This window comes from Cupressus sempervirens, chromosome 9 (genome assembly GCF_028749045.1).
Source record: "Cupressus sempervirens isolate cs-2001-9-10 chromosome 9, ASM2874904v1, whole genome shotgun sequence".
Lineage (NCBI taxonomy): Eukaryota > Viridiplantae > Streptophyta > Pinopsida > Cupressales > Cupressaceae > Cupressus > Cupressus sempervirens.
In genome coordinates this window covers 201,995,069-202,005,480 of record NC_143126.1, presented here as the reverse complement: position 1 = coordinate 202,005,480, position 10,412 = coordinate 201,995,069, and the positions used below count along the sequence as shown (strand labels likewise).

General features: G+C 33.2%; 1 pseudogene; it reads left to right on the top strand.

Annotated features, from left to right (window-relative positions):
* Nucleotides 1-7,412: 7,412 nt before the first annotated feature.
* Nucleotides 7,413-9,694, top strand: LOC149538188 (fe(II)/2-oxoglutarate-dependent dioxygenase 4-like; annotated as a pseudogene).
* Nucleotides 9,695-10,412: the final 718 nt, after the last annotated feature.

Sequence of the window (10,412 nt, the reverse complement as noted above, 5' to 3'; positions counted from 1 at the left end):
TATGTTCTTTGAAGTCAATGTGAGTAGGTTTTTTGCTCAGAGGTTCCACATAAATTGCATTTTTTGTTGGACATGATCCAAGAGGAAGGCCGATAAAGTATAATGTGATGAAAGAAGAAGATACCGAGGAAGAGGAATAAGTTGATCATGATCAAGATTTAGTTGATCATGTTCCTCATGCAAATGATGCTACTACTAATCACGATGATGATGCTTCTACTGATCACAATGATGATGATGATGATGATGATGAGGATGATGATGATGATGATGATGATGACAGAAGAGGTGGTGATGATGTTGATGATAATGATGGTCTTGATGATGAGATGGATTAAGAATAATATCAATGACAATGGGGTTTAATTAGCTAACATTGAAGGGGAGTTTGATTATCAATGACATTAATGAAATGTATAGTTATGTGATCAATGCCTATGATATTCAATATTGAGTTCTTGATAGATCAATAATAAATTTGATTAACTTGTCATGTACCTAATTTTAATGTTTATAATTCATATATGATGCTAATATTTGATGTAATTTTGAGTATATGTATCATGATTTTCTTAGATAACATAAGATAATTGATTTACATATGCAGAAACCTAAAGCCCTTTCACGAGCATCCCACACAGTCTCATGGATCATTAGGTATAAGTCAGTACACCCCATAGAGATTAATATCTTTTACAATTTGTAAAATATCTCTCATTTCCACCTATCTCTCTTATTTCATGGAGTGCAAGTACCAGGTAATATGTATTTGTCAAATTTTTCTTCCTCGAGCAAGGAAAATGTAGGAATCGAAGAAGAAAGTGAGACATTAAGTATGTCTAAATCAAGGAGATCGAGTCGAGGTCAAAATATCATAAAGAAATTCAAGAAAATTTTCCTTGCTCAAGAGGGGTCATGTTCTTATGATGATGAGAGTAAAGATGACTTCAATGTGCCCTTTAGGTACAATTATCTACAAAAACAATAGGTCCCCAATAAAATTCCTCTAATAACCACTAATTTTTGTGTTGTAGGAAAGATATATCGCATAACACCATCCTTGTTACATGGTTTGGGCCTATTTTCCATGGATGACATAAATGTGTCTTACAACAAGGTTGTTGAATTAATGGAGTATGTCAAACCTTGCTATAATTATAGTAATTGGATGTAGATTGTTAGATTAAAAAAAAAAGTATTTGTAGCTATGCACTCGCGGAAAATTATATACAACAAAAAGTTAAAGTTGTAAAGTAAAACAATAGCTATATACATTGATGGAAGGCCAAAAGAATCAGGGAATATTGTTGATTTTATAAATAGTACATAACCTGCATCAACTAAGAAGTGACCCAATTGTATATTTGTGGCATGTGAGGAAAATCATGTATTTGAATGTGTGATAAAATCAATACATGGAGGTGAAGAGTTTCTTATTGATTAAAATTTGAATTGTGTAGATACAAACAAAGCCACTATCATGGATCAAATTTGTAAGCCTAAAATGGATGGTGGTCTTGGAATCAAGTATGTGAGAAGTATGAATAAAGCTCTTCTTGCTAAGTAGGGTTGGAGAGTTTATCAAGATGATAAGGAATGGAGTACTATCTAAAAACCTAAATACCTCTTTAATGCTCCTTATTTATCTAATTTTCTATCTTATCCTAATTTTTTATCTCCTTTTTCTATTTGGGGAGCTGTGCAGGGAGCTAAAGACATTTTAATTATGGGTTGTTCTTGGAAAGTAGGTAATGGGCAAAAGATCAAGTTCTGGGATGAAGCTTGGATTCTAGATCATCCTCTAATTAAGGATTTTGAGGATAGAACTCTTATTGACAGATGTAAACAAACATTTGGTACTCTTGTGGAAAATTAATGAGTTAATAACAAATGGGTTAACCTTGTTGAAAGTAATCAGGATTTTCATAATACTCAGTTAATCTTGAATGCATTGAGCCTTTATCCTCATATTGAAGATAAAATGATTTGGGGTGCTAATGCAAGTGGTTGTTTTAAAGTCTCCTTTATTTTCAAAACTAAGGAAAAAGGTTCTCAACCTTTGTAGAAAAAAGCTTGGATAAAATGTCTCGCTCCTAGAATTAATATTTTTTTTGGATCTTGCTTCAAAACATAATTCTTACTTTGGATAATTTGCAAAAAAGGGGTATTAATGTGGTTAATAGATGTAGCTTATGTAAAGAGGACTATGAATAAAGAAATCATCTTTTCTTAAGTTGTAGTTATAGTCAAAAATTTTAGAATTACATCCTTAACTATTAGAATTTAGATTTGGTTCATTACAATAAAATTGATCAATGCTTCTAGAGCTGGACTTGTCCATCTAAGGAGAGCAATATTGGTCTTTTGTAGAAAATTACCTTGCCCCATCTCTGGTGGGAAATCTGGAAAGAAAGAAATAATATAATTTTTAGAGACAAAGAAATGCTTGAGTGGGTTCTTGGTCATAACATAATCAGAGCTATCAAGGAAAACTTCAACTCTCACAAAAAAATTTAGTGATGAATTCCAAATAAATAATCATATGCAAACTAAAGGCTTTAAAATTAAGATTGATGATGAAAGATAGAATGTCAAATGTAAGTCCCCACCTATGGGATGGATTAAAGAAAACTTTGATGGTGCTAGTAAAGGTAATCTTGGCAAAGATGGTTGTCGAGGGGTGTTGAGGGACCATACTTGAAGAATTGTTGATGCTATTGCTATTCCTAGTGGGATCTCTACCGGCCATAAAGTTGAGGCAACAACAACACTATATACTATGAGGTTGGCTGCGGACATTGGTTATCAGAATCTTTGGATGGAAGGAGATTCACTCAACATTATTAATATGCTCAATAACAAGAACTAGGTCATGTGGTCTATTGAAGCCAGTTTAACAAAAATCAAAAACCTTATGAATAAATTTGATAATGTTATATTTTCCCATATTTTTTGAGAGGGAAATTCGGTTACTGACTGGATTGCAAACCAAGTTGTTTATCAGGAAAGCAAGTTGAGGTGGGATGCTGACCTAAGAAAGAGTGTGGAGCTAACAACAATTGTTAATAATGACAAGACACACGCAAGAGAAGGAAAGATTTCCTAAGAATGGAAAATTTATGAAGAAGAGTGGTGGGTTTATGGAGGACAGACTGAGACTCCCAAGGAAGTACCTGTGCGCTATTATGATTTGTGTTTGGCACATAAGTATATTTCTTAGCTCCTTAGTAATCTTCAATACTTTACTTCATTTTCTGGGTTGTGCTACTCTGGTTTTCTATAGTGATTTTCAAGTTTTGGAGATGGGCGGGGAACTTAGAAAGCTAGAGCTGAGCAATTGTAGGGCTTGGAAGGCTAAGGCTTCTGTATGAAAATTTTTGCAAAAAGGTAATGTGACAACCTATTTGGAGCGTCTCCATGGTTATAAACCTCACATTACAGAAGTGTTCTTCAAAAACTAGTTTGAAGATAGGGTAACTTTGCATGGGGTCATGGTGAATTTGACTAAAGATTTTATTGCTGAGGTTACAAGGCTTCCAAAAGAAGGGATTAAATTTAGTGAGGAGACTAGCATCTCCAATGCAGCCTTCAATAAATTTTCAAAAATAGAAGCCGAAGAGAAGAATCTAGAGAAAAAATGGGGATTTCTACAAATGGAAACAAATTAAAGTAATATGGAGGGATGTGTTGTCTTGTATCTATGAGTATTTTATTCTTGATGGCAGGGCTAAAAGGGTCCATAAATTTCACTTTGTTTTCCTAAATCATTTTAGGCACAAAGATAAGATTTCCTTCCTATTTTTTCTGAAATACTCTCTACTTCTTAGCCTTTATGCACATACAAAAAAAGAGTCTTGTCCTATGCTACATGAAGGTTTAATTTTAATCATTGAAAACTATTGTAAAAGTAAGGCTATAAAGCCATCTCTGGTTCATGTGAAAAGGAAAGGGTCTGGAAGTGAGACCCACCCTAAGAGAATTAAGGTTGAAGAAGGGGCAAGTGTTAACAAGAAGGTTTCAAAACAAGAAAGGACTAAGAAACATGTTGAGGAAATTATGGAGTCTGATAATTTGGACAATAATGAGAAGATGGCTACAAAAAATGATGAGAAAATAGAAATGGGGGATTTTAGCTTTAACTTGGATGGGTACTTAGGAGTAAAGGGGTGTCTACTAATAAATATAATGTAGAGGGAATTCATGATAGAAATACGAGGTCAGAAACCCATGGGGAGGAGGATGATAAACAAAGTGATCACCCCTCACATAATGCCAGTGAGGAGAAATGGAGGAGAAAATGAGAAAGGAGAATGAAGACAAGACCTTGTTGGTAAGGATAATAGCTAGAGTAAAGGTGTGAATGAGGAAAGGATGAAGAATATGGACATAAATACTGATACCTAGATCAATATTGTTACTTTATTTGAGCCTAGGAATGTGGATGGTAGGAGGGATGTCTCTCATGATGCTAAGCTCTCCTTTCTTCACATTGCAAAGCTTAAGGTGGAGACTTTTCTTCAGGGTGATTTGTGGTTGTATAATGAATTAATGGCTCTTAAAAAGAAAATGGGGATAATGCAGATAGATTTGGATGTTGCATGTGCAATATTACCCAATTGGAAGTGCATATTGGTAACATTCCTAATAAGCTTAAAGATTATGAATAAGAGCTTCTTCACTTAATAAAGGAAAGTGGTCTAAAAATAGAACAAGTAGCTTCTAGTCTATGTGTTGCAGCAGCCAGTCTGGGAAAGAAAAGTAATGAAGAGATTATGTCACTTGGTAATAATAGAGTGGGGAGTCCTGGTGGGCCTAGTAAGAGAACAAAGAAAAGCACAAGGAAAAAGGTTGTTGAGGCTCTTGGGGCTCCTGTTCCTTCACCTATTGACATCATCCAGAGTATTGTGGAAGTAGGTAAAGAGGTTGTGAACATTATCAAGGAGCTACTATAGGTGTTTGTCATGGATTGGGCATGTTGCTTTCTAGTTTGGGTGGTTTTGCTGGTTTTTCCCTTTTTCTTTCCTGTTTGTTTAAAACTCTAGGTTCCAGGTCCTTGTAAAACCTGGTCATTTTGTATGGTTTAAACTCTTGGTTTTAGGTCCCTATAAAACCTGGTTTGGATATTTTTTAAACTTTAGGTTTCAAGTCCTTGCAAAACCTGGTAGTGCTTTAAATATTTATCTTTAGTTTTTTGTAAAGGGTTTCAGGTCCCTTCAAAACTTGCTTTTACCATAATCTAAAACAAAGCCACTATCATAGGCAAGGTGGTATGTATTATGCACATTTAGAATCAACTCCAATCAATGAATCCAACACACCATTTATTTTTTAATTTATTTTGCTAACTTAGAATAATAACATGTGTTTAACATGTCTCAATTTTTTTTTCGAAATATAGGGCTATAGTATGGATCAACAACCACATGAGACTTCTTCTTCCTAATAGGTAAAGCTCATTGTTGTTGTACAAATTAGATACACGAGATATGTTAATGTATATTTTTTATTATGTTTTATTCTTCATTACTAATTTGGATTGATTTTAAATATAGAAATAATATTATTATTCTCACAAATGAGTGCTAATGAGGAAAAGGGAAAGGAACGAGTATTCCATGAGGAGCAGTAGGATGAGAAAGATCCATCGATTCATTGTTGATTTTGCATCAATCATTGATCCTGTGGCTACACTGCAAAAGGTCCTTCATGCACTATCAAGAGCATTAACTCAATTGGCATCAATACTACCTCAAACTCCTTAAATATAGATGAAAGAGGATGAGTTGATGCACCTAGTTCAAACTTATATAGTAAGTATTAATGTACTTTTTAATTATAAGAAAAGTTCAATAATGGTTTTTATAGTATACTCTTTTATTTATGTCATTAAATAAAATGCATATGTGTTATTTATACATAGGATGTTGAATAGTTTCAAGGGCCATGCCCCAAATGTAGATACTTCAAGTGGTTTAAGTACATTGCATGTTCCATCCTACACTTGTGTTTTGCTCGAACAATTTTCTTTTTATAGCTCTAACAATCTTATTTTTTAATGCTCTAACAATCTTATTTTTCAACACCTAGCATTGATCCTATGTTTAGTATGCCGCTTGCTACGAGGAATAGAACCGTAGAGGTAATGTTGATTGTAATTTCAGAAACACATAGCATGGTCACAAATACGATGGCAATGCCTATTAGTAAGTAGATTCCTCTTTTTCTCTCTCATTTTTCACGTGTTTATTTCATTTGAACTATTATTTCTTAGGGGCCATTTTGTAGTATTGGATTCATTTTATGTAGGAGGTGATGAGGACATTCTTGGATGTACCCATGTTAGATGTATGGGAACAATCGAGAATTGTGATCAATTGCTTGTGAGCAATGAAGATGGACTTCTAGGTAAAGTTGTCATTTCATAGACTAGGGAAAGTCTAACAAACAAAACCAAAACTTAAACCACAATAGGATGAGATCCCTAAACCTTTCCTTTTTAGATTATCTCTAAGACAATAAATTATTCTAATTTATGAGCCAAGAAAAATAATTTTCCTTGGGTACCCCAACTCTCTTAACATATGGAAAAGACTCCTAATTCATATTTAATTCATCTTTAAAACATTAGAATCTTCAAAGTAAGGAACATAAGTTAAAGATGAAATTCTTCTTTCTCACAATGTTATTTTGTTTTGTTGGCTTGATCACAATGCTATTTTCTTTTGTTGATGCTTACATTGGCACAAATGTTCTTCTTGCTTACAATCTTATTTTCTTCTATTAATCGTTACTTTGACCCTAAAATTGAACAATATTCATGACTAGTGTAATCTTAGAAAAAATGTAAAAGCATTTGATAAGAACCCAAAATTATGAGTTGAGCAAATATATGTTTATGATTTTTGTAGGAAATCAATGTGTTTTAGGTTGGCTATATATAATATCTCAATGTTGTTGCTTGATTCATTTTTATGAAGTGCTTCATACAATTTTTTGGTCATCCAAAGTCACTTAAAAATATGGTATATATTAGAAGATAGAGAAAAATTCCCATTTTCATAATAGTATAGCAGATAGTAAATGAAATGGTTGCTTCCAATGATTTGTAACTTACTGATTTTTGTAATCCTCATGTACTTTCTAATTGTTGAGTTTGGTTCATCCACTAAGTCAATGACATCCTTCTCTTTTCAACTAGCCAAGACAAAAATATAATGTTTACTCACAAACTAGTTTTTATTCATTTTTGGTTGGTTTATTTGAATTTTGTAGGATCTTATGATATAACTACTGGAGTTCATGTTTTTTGATGACATAGTTTGATGTGAGGTTTTTCTATTTTCTTTGCATAAATAGATTTTCCTTAAATGTGAATTAATCGCTCCTGATTCAGTAGATTACTATTTGATAATATGGCTATTTTGGTGGTTGAATCAAACATGAATCTTGTTAATGATCATGATTCCATGAAGGGTGTCAAGGATTTGTTGGACACAAGTTTTATAAATTTAATGCCTCATAAATATGTCTTTCCTCAGAGAAAGCACCCATCAACTGCTCAAGTGTTACAAGGAGAGACTATACCAATTATTGATATCTTAGGGCTTGATGGATCCCAACATGAGCGACTCCAAACCATCAAATCTTTTGCACATGCTTGCTCAAAGTGGGGAATATTTAGGGTAATTTTTTTTTCTATTTTCCTCATTTGCAATTACTAATAAAGTCTTGGCTTCATGGAATTACAAAATAAAAAATTACAAAAGGAAAAATTGTATTTTTTTTTCAATTAAGATCACATTAAATGATGAAGCCAATAGGATTGCAAGATTACCTTTGAGGAGTTTGAAATAACTGACTTCTTTCAAATTCAAAATTTCTACAAATCAATCATCATAAGGAATTTGATAACCTAATTGAGGGGTTTGAATAATACTTATAAAAAATTGAATGTCAAATTTATTCATCTCATTTTTCTTGATTGAGGGTTCCAATTTTACTTAATCATAAATTGAATGTCAAATTCCTTCATCTCATTTCTCTTAATTGAGGGTTTCAGTTTTAGTTAATCTTAGGTTTAGAATTGAGCCATTTTGAATAGGGGACAGTTAATTAATCATGGGATTGAGGAATCTTTGCTAACCAACATGTTATATGTAGCCCATAAATTCTTCTCTCTCTCTCTTCTCTGGGGAGAAGATGAAGTATGGGAAAGGGGATGTTCTTGATCTAGTTAGATATGGAACCAACTTTGATGCCCAAGTTGACCAAGTTTTCAACTGGAGATATTTTTTGAAGCATTTTTTCCATCCTATACTACATACTCCGGACAATCCCCCAAATTACAAGTATTGTTTCTCTCTTCTATAAGTTGAAATAATCTCATATTAATGAAAAGCTAAGGGCGTATTTTGATATTTTAGAAGTATCTCTAAATTACTACATCTAATAGTAAAATATTTTGGCTTTCTTCAATTTTTTCTTTTTTTAGCATTTTTTTCATTTTGATAAGGAATTATCAATTGTGATTCAAAATGTTGATGTTAAAATCCGATGTGTAAGTCAATCTAGAAACTAATATATTTTGATATTACAAATGGTAGAGATAAGTTGGCTACATTTTCCATAGTAAGTCAAATTGTGATATTTCCATCAGGATTCAACTATGTAGTTTTTGGAGTCAAACTTATTGGCCCATGTTTCACAAATAGTGGTTCACACAATGCATCTCTCGTGACAATGAATGGAACAATAAAACTTGTTGGGTCCAAGTGATGTTCACAAAAGTGAAGCACCCACTACTCATGAAATATGAATTGATGAATTTAACTCCAAAAACTACACAGTTGAATCATGATAGCAATATCACGAAATAGTAGAGATCTTTTACTATTGAATGAATTTTTCTACAACTGAAATCTAAAACTCTCAACCTGTCTTGAATGATTACAATCTTTACACTCCTATTGATTATTGAAAAGGAGCATGCACCCCTACCTAAATACAAAATGTCCCCACAGTTACAATTCAGTTTCATCAATTTGCTCCAAACCACATGATAGTAGCTCATCAAATTAAAAGATTGGCCATTTTTGTACTTCTAGTATCACAAGATCTCCTAGGTTATAGAAGCCTAAGTGATAATTTACTTAGAAATAGACTCATGTAATCTAATTTTCTTTTGGTTAAGAAATAATATATCTTTAATTCCCAATGTCCATATATTTGATTGGCTCATTTTTGTTATTTTAATGGAAGTAGAGATGTCATTGGACAATACTTCAAGGAAGCCTGTAAAATGGCTTTGAAATTGATGGTAGCAATATCTGAAAGTTTGGGGCTGGAGAATACTTACATAGAAACTATCTTCAAAGAGGGTTTTTAGGCTGGCATATTAAACTCTTATCCAGGGTGCCCACAACCAAATCTTACAATGGGCATTGCACCCCATTCTCATCATGGGGGTCTCACCATATAGTTACAAATTGAGATGGGAGGCACACAAGTGCATCATAAGGATCATTGGGTGGTAGTGGAACCTATTCCAAACACCTTTGTTGTCAATCTTGTTGATCTACTACTAGTGGACAAAAGATATATTTATTTTTTAAATAATTCAACTAGCCATCACAATTACGACGAACCCACCTCAAAAGCGACGATTAGTTCTAATGGCTATGCATCCCTTGCATAGCACAACTATCACAAAAGAATCCTAAACATGATGACATGCTTTGATGGATAATTGTTGCTTCTACAACGCAGCTATCACATATACATCACAATTGCAATGACAGAGTAAAAGTTTCAACCATCTTGATTATGAAAGTGTACTATCACAATTGTGACATCATGAACATGAACTCTTGTCCCTCCCTTCATCCAAGTTGCAATAGTATCTACCATCACAATTACGAAAGATTCCCTCACTGTCACAATTTGTGACAATAGAAGTCTGATAGAAGTTGATGAGTGAGTCTGTAGCTAGGGTGACAGTTGGACATTGTAATTGAGACAGTTTTCTATCACAGAATGACACCAAATGTTGTGGTGAGTATATGGGTGAAGTCCATAAATACTTCTAAATTGAGGAAGATGGACGAAGGGGATAATAATAGTGTTGAAGCTAAATACTTGGAAAAGCACTTGAAGGACTTACATGAACAAGTGAGAAAGAACATTACTAAGATAAATACAAAGTACAAGGCTAAAGAAGATGAGAAAAGGTGGCATGAAGACTTTTAGATTGGAGATGAAGTTATGTTTCATTTGAGAAAGGAGAGATGTCCAAAGAGAACTTATAATAAGTTGAAGATGAAGAAGTGTGGACCATGGAGGATACTAAAAAAGAATGATTCAAGAAATTTCTATGAAATAGAATTTTCCAATGACCTGAATATTTCACCAATATT